Source organism: Hydra vulgaris, chromosome 07 (genome assembly GCF_038396675.1).
Source record: "Hydra vulgaris chromosome 07, alternate assembly HydraT2T_AEP".
Classification (NCBI taxonomy): domain Eukaryota; kingdom Metazoa; phylum Cnidaria; class Hydrozoa; order Anthoathecata; family Hydridae; genus Hydra; species Hydra vulgaris.
The window spans coordinates 2,860,633-2,873,541 of NC_088926.1; the positions used below are offsets into that span (position 1 = coordinate 2,860,633).

General features: G+C 27.2%; 1 long non-coding RNA gene across 1 annotated transcript; it reads left to right on the forward strand.

Moving 5' to 3' along the window:
* The first annotated feature begins 2,939 nt into the window (after positions 1–2,939).
* Positions 2,940–4,710, forward strand: LOC136082816 (uncharacterized). The gene is made up of 3 exons (XR_010639739.1): positions 2,940–4,105; positions 4,257–4,303; positions 4,414–4,710. It is a non-coding gene; the product is annotated as an uncharacterized LOC136082816 (long non-coding RNA).
* Positions 4,711–12,909: the final 8,199 nt, after the last annotated feature.

Genomic DNA, 12,909 nt, shown 5'->3' on the forward strand with positions numbered 1-12,909 from the left:
TTTTTGATAACAGAATGGGATATTATTTAAAAACTAGGTATTTACGAAGAAATAGATTTTTTTTAAATTGGATGTAAAGATTAAAAATTTATAAATGAGTTAGTTATGATAATAAAATAAAACAAGCATGGTTCACGGCAAGGCACAAGGATAAAATTAAAAATATAATTGGAATGAGAAATTTAAACTTGGTACCAGATCTACGAGACTAAATAATAATAAAACTTAACTTTATTTTTAACTTATATAATAATCAAAGAAATTAATTGAATGAATTCCAAGAAAATAAATGTGTTCACAATGTTTGGAAATATAATTATTTTGTTAAGCAAATTATCGATATTGCAAAAATTAGTTGAAAAAATATTACGATAATCATAAGTTACAATGACAACATTATTTTTGTTGGACGTAAGTCACAAAACACAAACTTTTTTCAAAAATAAAAAATTTTAACTAACGCTTCTTAAACATTTCAATAGACGTATGCTAGGTTATTGTGCAGTTATGAATGCAGTTGATTAATGAATACACAAAAATGTTTGCTGGGTTGAAATTTGGTTGAAGCGTTGTTTCAACGTTGTTCAACTATGTCACAACGCTAAAACAATGTTACGGTTTAAACGTTATTTATTTAACGTTGTTTTAACGTTGACAAAAAAAGCTCAATTATAAAAAAACCGTACGTTGAGTTGGCGCTTAAAGTAAAATTAGTTAAAGTGAAAAAAGTAATTAAAATAATATTTTAGTATAATGTGCAATACAGAGGTGTTTATGTGTGAAATTTTTTAATTTTCAATTTCAAAAACGTTTCATGAAGTATTCAAATTTCTACTTGTTCTTACGATAAAAGAAATTAATGGCTTATTTAAGAAACTGGCGAAAAGGCCACTCTAGTGTTCTAGCTCTGGCAGAATCATCTTCTAGTAGCGAAGAAGAGAAACTCGAGAGAAATAATGACAATTCAAAGTTTACACAAAACATCAGTCAAGTAGTCTACTTGACTGATTTTGTCCTCTTCTACTTTGTAGAAGAAGACAAAAATTCGAAAGCGATTAGGGATGCCAAATATTTGGGTTTTTAATATTTTTATAAATACCAAATACCCCAAATAGTGACCCCCCAAATATTTGTACAAATAACAAATAGTAAAATGTATGAAAACAATTTATTTAAGAAGTGATATTTTAAAAATACAAGCATACTCAATTTTTCTTCTTTCATTCTATTACGAAGTTTAGTCTTGAAGTTTCCAGCTAAAGAAAAGACTCTTTCAACGTCTGTTGATGTTGCTTGGACAGTTAATAAGGCATCGTAGATCATCTGAAGTTTATCTGTACGTTCTTTTGTTCCTTCAAACGCCTTAATTTCGTTTTCGATTGAATTTGACTGTTTTCTGATGGTTTACAAAGTGGTTGATAGTGTCATCAAGCTTGGATGTTTTATTTGAATCATTTTCATTATCATTTTCCTCCAACAATGATTCTGCAAATAGTCTTGTATTGAGTTCCTTAATTTCTTTTCTAATAGTTAATTTTGAGGTTTATTTAAAATAATCATTTTTCTTTGGATAATCACCAGTGTGAAGAAAAATCAATGTTGATACTAAATCAACATTTCTTCGTGAATCAATTCGAGTATTTAAATTTTCGAGCATTTTTGGCGAAATATCACTTTCCTGTGCGTTGAGTGTGTTGAATAGACAAATGATCCTTCTACCACCATCAAATTGCAGCATTTAGAGCTTAATTTTTTAATAACTTCTTCAACAGGAATCAAACAATCTATTATGTCTTTAACTTTAGTTTCAATGCTGTCATCATATGAACCTTCAAATTCAATTATAGTAGATTTTACGATTTCTTTCAGTTCATAAAATCTTTGCAACATAGGAAGTACACTATTACATCTTGTCTTGCAGTCAATTAATAGAGTTAACTCTTTTCCTGTTGTTTCTTGGATATTTTCTTTAAAGAGAGCATTTTTCAATGGAGATTTTTGAAGTTTTCTCACATATCGCTTATCACATATCACAATCGCTTCAAGCGATTATGAAAGTGAAGAATTTCTTCATGATTATTTGTCTTAAAGTGACAATGACACTGTGCTTTTCTCAAGAGAAATTGAAAAAAAGGATGTTTCACTTAATCATAAACTGGTGAAATGGGAAGTAGAGCACTGCTGTTTTCGTGAATGTGTAAACGAGCTGTTAGCTATACTGATAGCAGAAGTCTTCTGCTATCTGCAGAAACAGCTTTTAGTATACCAGTCTCAAGACCAAAGTAATATTATTGACCACCACTTTGCTTTTGAAAATAACTGATTTTGGAGTCTGAAGCAAAGTACTTTTATCTTACGGCAGATGATGCCCTTCTGAGAAGGGCATCGTCTGCTTTAGACCCCAAAATCAGTTACTGACAAAAGCAAGTGTGGTGGTCAATACTATTACTTTGTTCTTGAGACTTGTATACTAAAGCTGTTTCTTCATCAAACAAAGGTTCATCAATTTTTATAAATGAAACAATACTTATTGATGTGAATATTTTTGGTTTACCTTTATTTAGGTCTACATCAATGAACCTTTGGCTTATTTTATGTAGAATAGTAAATTTTAACCCTTTTATTGTGGGGTTATATTATGAAAAATCTAAACCATCTAATATTAATGATTTAATTTTTGATTTTTTAAATTATTACAGACAACTTCAGATAGATGGGATATTTTGATATTTTTAAGACAAAAAACTATATAATGTAGTTATTAGAGCATTTATATGTTATGCGCCTGCAAGAGCATTTATTAAAGGTAAATTAATCATAACAGATAAAATGCTTGTGAAAGATGTACAGTTAAATGAGCTTTTAGTATACAATGAGGATAAGAAAAAAGGAAACAAAGTACCAAAATTAGATAACCTTGATTAGTTCCTGATGGCTAAAGGCAGTATGTTATTTATTTTTTAGTAAATTTTTATTTAAATTTATTAAGTTTGTAAAAATATACAACAAAAGATGTTTTAAGAAACTATTTTAATTTATAGAGTTTCAAAAGAGAGTGTGATATTTACTTACTGATATAAGAAATAAGCTACAAAGCAAAAACACAGTGACCAAGCCTGCTTATAATAGTGAATTTATGAGCTAAATTATGTTTATTTAGTCAGTAGCTGAATTTGATGAAGTGGACAAGATATTAGATGACGAAAAAAACTATCCTTATGTGTGAGTTTTAATAAGTATTAAATAGTTATATCCTTTAGTTTCAGAACTTTTTTAAATTTTATGTCTACAGCTTTATGTCAAAACTTATAAAAACTTATAATTGTATATATTAGAACAATAGATTCTTATTTGGTAGTATAATTTCAATGGTTTAAGGGCAATTAATGTTTAATGTCCACAGTTTTATTTCCATTAATATGATTGTAATACGTTATGAGCAAGGTTGAGCAATTTTTACAACCAGATGCCGTTCCTTGTGTTAACTTGTGTTAACTTTATATATCCAAGCTTTTCTTCTCCAAGAGTCTTAAGCTGTGCTATAAATATGCCTGTTCTAATATACGATCAATTTAATCACATGACCAGGACAATATAAAAACAAATAACATTTTTGTATTGTTTTAGAGCAGAACTAAAGTTATTAATAAATTTTAGCAGAACAAATAAGGGGTCGTCCATAAAGTACGTACGCTTTTTTTCGTCCCCCTCCCCCGCATTTTGCAATACCCTTTTTGAGTACCCTCCACCTCCCTGAAAGTACCTACGCTTTCAACCTATTTATCTAACATTTTATGTTGTTTTTTTTTAAATTCAGGGTCTCCTTTCTTTTATAATTGATCCACTGCCCTACCCATCTCATATACGCCATTTGCAGACCCCCTCTTCCCCTCCGAACATACGTACTTTATGGATGATCCCTGAAGTGATTTTAATTAAATGTCATTTTTATCAGTCACTTAAAAATATGTGATTATTTGTATAAAGATAATTAGAATTTCAAAAAATGATATTAGCTTTACATGTTTTGTTTTATTAGTTGAATCAATTACAATTAATTGGTGTAATTTACTTTAAAAGACAGAATTCATAAAATAATGCTGAGGTAATCAAAATAATTTTTAATTATTGATGAATTTTAAGGATTGATATATTTAGAAAAAATTTGTTTGATAATGAGTTTAATTTAAATATTTGAAAAAAAAATTAGTATTAGTTCTCACATAATATTAGTTCTTATATCTATTAAAATTTAGAATATTTTCCAACAGTTTTATGGCCTCCATGAATATGAAGGGATAAGGTGGAATGAAGGGATAAGGTGAAAATATGCTTTAAGAGCACTGATTTATATGGTGTTGTTAAAGGTATACCTTTATAAGATATGTGAAACTCTTTCATTTTTATTTACAGCTTCTTCAATTAAATACGATGGAGCAACTGAAACATTAACTGATGGCATTTTGTCTGACTTCTTAAAATACGATCCATTTCAAAAAGGTGGCGGAAAAGAAAAGAAATTAGATTGATTGTTATAAATATTTACATATATTTTAATGAAGAAATATTTTCTTGTTTTCTACTAATGTTTCGTTTTGAGCGTTAATTCAACATTACCAAAAAAAAACTCAATTATTAAAAAACCTAGGATTGAGTTAATGTTTTAAGTAAAATAAGAAAAGCCGAAAAAGTAAGTGATGTAATATTTTTATTTTTAATAAAAACACAAATACTAATAACGTGGTATTAAAAATTGGTATTAATATTAAGTTTATTAAATGAAGATTAAGTTACAAGTTATTTTTTGGTCTTTAAAATTGTTTGAATGATAGTTTATTATTTTTTGAGACTTTTTCTTTTTTTTACATATTATCAATCAAACTTAGATATGGTTGTGTGATATTTTATTGTATACCTTATATTATACTATTATATTTTATATTGTTAATGAATATCATCTATTTTTGTAATATAATAAATTTATAAAATAAAGAAAATCTTATTTTTGCTAATAATGTCTATTAATATTATTGTTTAACAAGTATCATGGTTATAAAATGTCAAGATTTAGCTAGTTTAACAAGACCTGTTAGTACACTTATATTATGGTTTCTTCATTTTATTATTAGTTCATATAATATTTTCAAAATCAAATATGTGGAGCTGTTTGAAATGAAGATTTACAAGGAGAAGAAGGTGTAATTTTATCTAATTGGATTAGTGATAAAATTGTTTATTGGCCACCAGATACCAAAGCATTGATTGGGCTAAAACGCCAAGAATTGGCTTAAGTTTCCACAAATAAAAACTAAATTCTCTTCAAGTATTTCATCTGTATGTTACAATTATTATTTTTTAAATAATGTGATAAAAAGAGTTATTTTTTTGATACAAAATATATAACTGTTCATATAACTATTTCAATTCCACAGAAAACAAACAGGATTGTGTAAAATTTGAGTTCACAACTACAAAACTTTTCTTTATTTATTTCTTGATGGAAGTACAATGTTCAAAGTACCCATTCTTGGTCTGCAAAGCTGGTTAACACTTGAAAGTGCAAGGGATTGTAAAAAATTGCTTTAGCAAATGCATCCTATTTAACATAAAAAATGACATTATTGACCCCTGTCCAAGCCCCATTAGTGTAAAAACATGGACGTTAAACCTAAATAAAAACGAAAAAAATTCTTTAAATTAGATGCAACATCTCCTGTAAAATCCTATTTTTCCTATGAAAATTTTATATGGCCACCCCGAAAATTGCTTTTCAATGTTAGAAAAGTTTAATATTTTAATTATTAATTTATTTTGAAAAAAGGTTGTTTCATTAAAATTCAATATTTGAAAAAATTATTAATAATCATCTAACAGCAGGGCCGTCCCAAACGGGGGGTGTAGGAGGTGTACCACCCCTCACCCCACTTCCCTAAAGCTGTCATATAAGCATTTTAGTTAGCACATTTAGCAAGTTTTGAACTATAGTTGGCAAATTGCATATATTGAATACCTTATATTTATATATATTTTTTTCAAATCTTTCCTTTTTGATTTTTTTAAATATATTTTTTTATTTACAGCTTCTTCTATTGTATTCAATAGAGTAAAAAACCTCGGTTAATTTTCTAAAATATGCTCCATTTCATAAAGATGATGGAAAAGCGAAGAATTTTGTGTAGATTATATTCAGTTATGTAAATAAATGTAATATTTAAATATATTTTTTAACAAAACAAGTTTTATCACTTTCTTTAATCATACTATTTTAACTAAACTAAACTGAAAAAGTTCTAAATAGTCTAAGTATAGACTATGAGTAGATTCAATATCCATAATATACCTTGATAATGTAATAGAAATGTACAACAACACTATTGGACATGCATAGTACGTTTTGATGGTGATAACAGTTTTTATCAACGGTTTCTGTGATTACAAAACGTTTTTAACAGTCGGTTTAACGTTGATTTATCAACGTTAAAAAAACTGTCATTCTAAACGTTGTTTCAACGTAAGTTCAACGTTATTGTAACGCTTTTTTGCTTCGAATCAACGTTGATATAACGTTTGAACCTAACGTTGATTCAACGTTGACAAATTAACGTTGAAAAAAACTTTCATTCTAAACGTTGAATCAACTTAAATTGAACGTTAGGTTTCAACATTGTTTGCCGGCTGGGTGTGTTTATTATAATATTTTTGATTTCTTGTTTTTGTTTGTTTTTATGTGTAAAACGATTAAGTAAAAAGTACTGTAATTTTTTTAAAAACTAAACCCAGTTTGTACAAGACATGGTTTAGACATCTTAAAAATATTTTGTGCCCACTGGTAAGTAGTTGTTTTAAGATTATTGTTGATTGCTTTTGTCGATTTTTATATCGTTTTTTATCTTGCTTTTAAGTTCTGGGAGAACTTACAATTTATTTGTTCATTACTTATTCTATTATATGCTAATTTTTTTTTACATATTACAGGCCTTGTTAAGAAGCGCTACGCAGCTCGCTTTTTGCTTGCGAAAAGGCGATTTGCCTACGCGTTTAGCAGTTTTGCGCTACGCAAAAACTTTTTAAAAAAAATCTTTTAGAATATTTAAATTATCTTCTGATTGTTGTTAACGTGACGTAACGTAACATTTATTCAGAAAAAATAAAGTCAAAAAGTAAAAGCATTTTAACCGCAATTGTAAAGTAATAGATTTTTTGTTAAAGAAACAGTTTGTTTCATAATTTTTTTTGTTGTTGTTAAAAATTAGTTGAAAAAAATAAAGTGTTTTAAGTTTTATCTTTAAGGAATTAAATATATAAATTCCTTTTAAATATAAAAATTATTTTTAGTCATAACTAGTTTAAAAAATGCACGATTTATTTTGATGTAAATATTTTATTAATAAGATATTTTGTTTATTGTTAATTCAATAACGTAAAGTTTTAATGACGTTCATTTAATTTATGAAAATAAATTATGATCACGAATATGTTTTCGGTAACTGATAAATAACAAAAAAAAACTTTGTTTAAAAACATTATTAAAAAGAGTTCACAAATTAAATAAGAAAAAATGTATTAACAGTTAATAAAATAACCAAAAACCAAATATAAAATCATAAGAAAATAAACAAATATTTTACTTTCATGAAAAAATTATTTTTTTTAAAATAAAATTTAGTTCATATTTGAAAAAAATAATAAAAATGATTTTTTTAATAAGAACTTAGATTTTATTTGTAACTTTTGTTGTAGTGAGAAAAAAACAAACTGTATGATTTTTAACGCGTTAATAAAATAACTTTAATTACAATGCGGTATTTGAAAAGACGCTAGTGACGCAATATAACTTCTAAAGATGCAAAATATATGTGAGTTTGAGTTACTCAGAAATGCGTTACGCGTTTTCGCTACGCAGCGAAATCTCGTAACAAGGCCTGTATTACAAGCTTATTTAGAAATACTTGTATTTACTTATATATAATTGCTTGATTCTATCTTTAGGATATTCTTGATTTACACTCTTTTTTATTTTGGTTCTTTAAAAAGTATGTATATTTGTTAATGCGTCAGAGTGCGTGTATATATTTATTATGAGATGTTTTGTGGTATTTATTTCTAAAGCTTCCGTTTGCATCAGCTCCAAAGAAAAGCGCTTGTTCTTTTCGTTTTGGGAAAAACTGGGTTTTCTTCGCGTTTAAAAACTGCCGGGTGAGAAAAGTTCTCCACCCTAAAATGAGTTTCTTGTATGAAAAAAAATTGATGATTTTATTTTTAAACGCATTATTGTTTTCTTCTAATCAAACCCTTATCCAAACCATTGACGTTTAACGTATAAATCTTATTAGCTGCTTTTGAAAACTAATGCGTATTTTTATATTTTGAAAAATAAAGTATGTTTTTACTTGATTACGAATCAAGTTACGTTAAATCAATTACGTTGATTACAATTCATTAGGCGTTTAAATTGTTTACATAGATTTAAGAGTCATTATACTGCATGCGTCTGCGGTCCGCCTTCAAGAAAAATTAATGCATTCCAAGATTACATTCAAAATATAATTAAAAATAAATCGAAATTAAATAAGTGTTTACTTCGTTAGTGACGTTAACCTCAATATTTTAGACTTTAACGTTATTAAACACGTTGATAAAAATAACGTCATTTTTTAATCTGAATACGTTACAAATATTTATAAACACACGCAATTAACAAAGGGTTTGCTTTATTGATGTTGCACTTGCAACATCAATACATCAAATTTTTATTGATGAGTTTATTAGTTCAAAATTTAAATCATAATTATTTAAAGCACATATTTCTGATCAATATCGGAATTTTAATGTCTTATAAATGTAATAAGCTTGATGCTCACAAAGGGAAAAACAACAACGCGATTAATAAACAACACTACCATTTTCACGGCATTTTACTGCGTGAAATATGAAAAAAACATGAAATAAATTTTAATACTAATATAGCATATAATATCTTTTTAACTGAATTTCTTAAACATTATAAATAAAAATTTCTAGGGTAGATTTATAAAAAAATTTATTGGGTAGATTAGGGTATTATGAGTACCTTAAACTAAACTTATAATATTTTCAAATATAACTATGCTGGATCCAAAATTTAAAACAAAAAACGTTTTTTAGGGATCACTACTTATGACTCAATTAGATATTTGGGCACCCAAAATTTTTTCTTAAAAACATAGAGGTTTTAAAAAAGTATCGAAATAGCTCATATTACGCAGACCTCAAGGAGCACTTTAAATTAGCTCAAAAAAATGACATTAAGTAACAAACTACCAGACTGACAATTAGAACTAATATGCGGAATATATTGATTCGTTATTAACAAAACTTTTTATGAGAAGATCAAATTTTAGGCCACTTTTTATTAAAACAATAGTTTTCTGTTTTAAAAAGAAAAGAAAAAAAATTTATTCGTTATTTATTCAATTTTAATTAACCTTAAAGTTAAATTTTTTTTGAAAGGTATTTAGTATTGTTAAAATATACAAAATTTTTACTATGTTTTGTTTTTATTCAAAAAGCAAATAAAACCACTGCAATTTAAGGACTTTAAACTAGGTAATTTCAATAACACTGGAAAATGCGAGCATGTTATATTACACAAAAATGGTATCTTTAAAGTCGAAAATAAACTTTTTTATGTATTGTTTTTTAAATGCATAGAAAAATTCATTTTTGACTTTAACTTCACTGCTTATATCTTAGAAATCTTTTGGTATGCTCATACTACCAAGGTGTTCATATTATCCAAATCTACCCCAAATCAAAAACGCATTTAAGCTCTTGGTTAATACATAGAATCATAGATCTTACAAAATAAAAAACGGTACACGAAAAAGATGACGTGATATTAAGAATGTAGCTGGCAGAAAATCAATACATCAATTGAATTAAACCAAGACAGAAACACTCTTCTAAAATATGCCAAAATTAAAAATAATTTTTTTTTTAATGAACCTATGGTAGCAAAAACACATAATAACATTTTTGTTAATGTTTGTCAAAATTTAACCGTTAAAATTAGGCCATTTCGAAAAAACTTGCAATCATACTCAATAATGCTGTTAATTATGTTATCTAACTATGCTGTTAATGCAAATGATACCAAATCATAACTGACGCAGGAAAAACGTTTTATTAAATTTTATATCTTTGTTAAAACCAAAGATTTAATGATATCAGTAGTAAGGTAATTATAAATTCAATATTATAACAATACCACTTATAACCTGTCCCCCACGTTTACACATTATTTATTCAACTTCACATGAAGTTTTTTCCAAAAATTTAATGCAGACGTTTTAATTGACCTGATTGAGCATTTTACGCCTAATATACTTAAACCAAGAAAACTTCTCGAATCTTTTTTAATATTCTGGAAAAACTGCTCATAGCCAATCCAATTTAAAAGGTTCTTAAACAATTAAAAGGTTTTTAAAAAATTTCAAAACTTCAATGTTATAACAAAAAATGCGAGACAAATATGCGATACGAAGCTAGAAAATAATGAATAAGCAATGTAACAATAATTATTTAACATATGAAACAATAGAATTAGTTATAACAATGAAAAATAGAATTAGTAGAGTTCGAACATTGAAGTAAGCGCAAAATTTTGAGAATAAACGAAACGAAGTTTAAGTATTAGCGAACGAAAGTTGGGAAGTTAAAAAAGGTCTAAAATATAATGAAAAAAAACAAACTATATTATATCAAGCAATGTTGTTATAAGACGAGCGCGTAAGAAAACAGTTATAAAAATAACAATAGAATCGTTGTTGTGAAACTTTTATATTTTAAAGACAAAACAGCTTGAGCAACGTACTTAATAAATACGGCAAAATAAAATCCTGAAATCTTTTTCATCAACAAAGATTAGTCAGCCCAACTACGAAATAATAATACTAAGTGATTATTAAGTTGCTTACAGACGCTAAATACTTAAGACAAAAGACCAAGTACGCTTGTGTAGCTCTGACAGCGTAAGTTCTAACACAAATAACTGTATACCAGGTTTTAATGAAGCTTTGTTAGAGCGTAAACGTAAAACCGAGGCTATGGTTTACTAAATTATTTTAAAGAATGCTTGAAGTATATTAATAGGGCTGACATGAATAATTTTGATTTTTTGATTTATCTGAGGGAATCTAAAAGTAATTGGCATCTTGCTGGGAATGCAACTGGGATACACTAAGCTTTGTAGCGTTTTGCTTAAGACAATATGTGCGGTCTGACCACTATAAAATAAAAGTATGACCTTTTCAGAAGTCTATAAATCCAGTATACATCCTACTAGTAAACCACAAGTAAGTTTGGTCAGGCTTTCAAATACCGCAAAGAGAAGCTCCAAATATTGTAACAACTTGTATTTTTAATAAATCTATCGAAAAAGTTTTTTTTTTTTTTCTTATTTCTCAATATTGTCGCTGTAAAAATTTTCTTTTAAAAACGCTTTTGTTTTAGTGAATTAAAAACATTGAAAGACATTAATCTCTGTTTCGTTGGGAAAAAAAAAGATTTTTTCTTGCAAGACATTAAAATTTTATATGAAGTATATGACGTAATTTTTTTTTAATGTACGTACGATAAACAAAAAAATTAATGGCTTTAATATCACGTTAGATCACAAAATATTCTCCTAAGAGCCATTGCCTCTAAGAATCAAACAATTTTGAAGAAATAAAATTGTCACCAATTCTGCTCTTTTTACATATTTGCTTTGTATATTAGATGCATTGATAAATACAAAATATTTTGGTCTAAATATTTGTCGTTCGGCAACGGCGGTACTTTGAAAATCGGACGAATTTTAGTCAATTTGCTTATATCATACTTTAAGAAGCTATAACTGGAATATTATTTATTTTGAAATGTTTTGTCAACTTATTTATAACAGCCAATTGAAAATATGTTCATAAAAATGTAGACTTTTTGTAAAATTTTAACCATCGTAGTTATCATAATTATTGTATTTATTATATTATTTAGTTCTTCTTTGTCTATTAGCTGATTGTTTGCTGTTTCCACCGGTTCTTTCGATGATTCTTCTTTATAACTTTTGGCTCATCTCAAAAGTAAAGATTTAATCTGCTGCGAAGTAACATATTGGTGGGGATTTAAATTTTTACAAAGTAACTTCTCCACCTGGTCTGAACTCATTTTCATTCTGTTGACAAAAAAAATAGTCTTGGTCCCCGATCCGCTACCGTATTATTCTTAGTTTTTTTAGTTTTTTGTTTGTTTGATTGTCTCTTATTTTTTATCGATAAAATAATTTGTCAGTATTTTTAAATGACTATCGTTAAAATTATATTGATACTATTTACTTTCTTTCTTTAAATGTAAATATTTATGAAAGTTTTTTATCTTTTTATTATATTGGAATTGTACATAATATTTTTAACAATCTTATTCTATTTTAAACTCGTAAAGCCCACATAGGAGCTCTATGAAAAGATTGTGGTGACTTTAGTCATCAATATCTTCTTTGAGCCTCTGCCTGTTTTTTTATAAATCAACTTTGAGAGCCACATCAGATATAGTAAGTATATCTCTTGATATCAGCAAATGCAGTTGTGAAGATGATTTCATTTTTGATACAAACGACTTTTTAACTTTATTCTTTGCCGCTGTTATCTGCGAATAGTGGTAAATACCATGTGCGTGTCAAACTCGATCCTGTCAATAAATAATGCACTACAACCACTCTTTTGACAGAATATTGGGTTGCATAGTTGTCTGTCTTCTCTTGCATTTGGCTTTTTAAAATTTTTCTCGCTTATTAGACGTTTATCTGTTGGATTACATGGAAGAACCATTTGATAGTCAAATACAAATGTAATGCCACTATGTAGTTGATTGACACCTTTCCCAATATTAAAG